Raw genomic sequence first — 402 nt, 5'->3', positions numbered from 1 at the left:
TCCTTGGAGAGTCTTTGGCCACTCAAACTCTCCTTCTCACCGTGCATTAGGACGATATAGACGCACATTCTCTTCCAGGCAGATTTGTAACATTTTATGTTGATTGGAAATTCTAAATTATTGCCCTGATGGTGGAAACGGGAATTTTCTTAAAGTCACTTTCTAATTTGTGATGCTCAATTGTCTTTTGCTGCACATCAGAAATATATTCTTTGGTTTTTCTCATTGTGATGGATGATTAAGGGAATTTGGCCTTTGTTTTCCCTCCTATTTATATTCCTGTGAAACAGGAAGCCATGGCTGGATAATTTCATGTTCATAATCACCCTGGAGTGCTCAAAATTGTAAATATGAATGGGAATATACTTCACAGATATTTTAATCATAAGAATTTCTAGGGGT

General features: G+C 36.6%; 1 pseudogene; it reads right to left on the bottom strand.

Annotated features, from left to right (window-relative positions):
• The window catches only part of LOC107707048 (dynein heavy chain 2, axonemal-like), a 158,215-nt pseudogene that overhangs the window by 8,908 nt on the left and 148,905 nt on the right, over window positions 1-402 (bottom strand).

Source organism: Sinocyclocheilus rhinocerous, unplaced genomic scaffold (genome assembly GCF_001515625.1).
Source record: "Sinocyclocheilus rhinocerous isolate Xijiao unplaced genomic scaffold, SAMN03320098_v1.1 scaffold865, whole genome shotgun sequence".
Taxonomy (NCBI): domain Eukaryota; kingdom Metazoa; phylum Chordata; class Actinopteri; order Cypriniformes; family Cyprinidae; genus Sinocyclocheilus; species Sinocyclocheilus rhinocerous.
The sequence above is the reverse complement of the archived record's forward strand: the minus strand, read 5'-3'. Positions and strand labels throughout refer to the sequence as shown.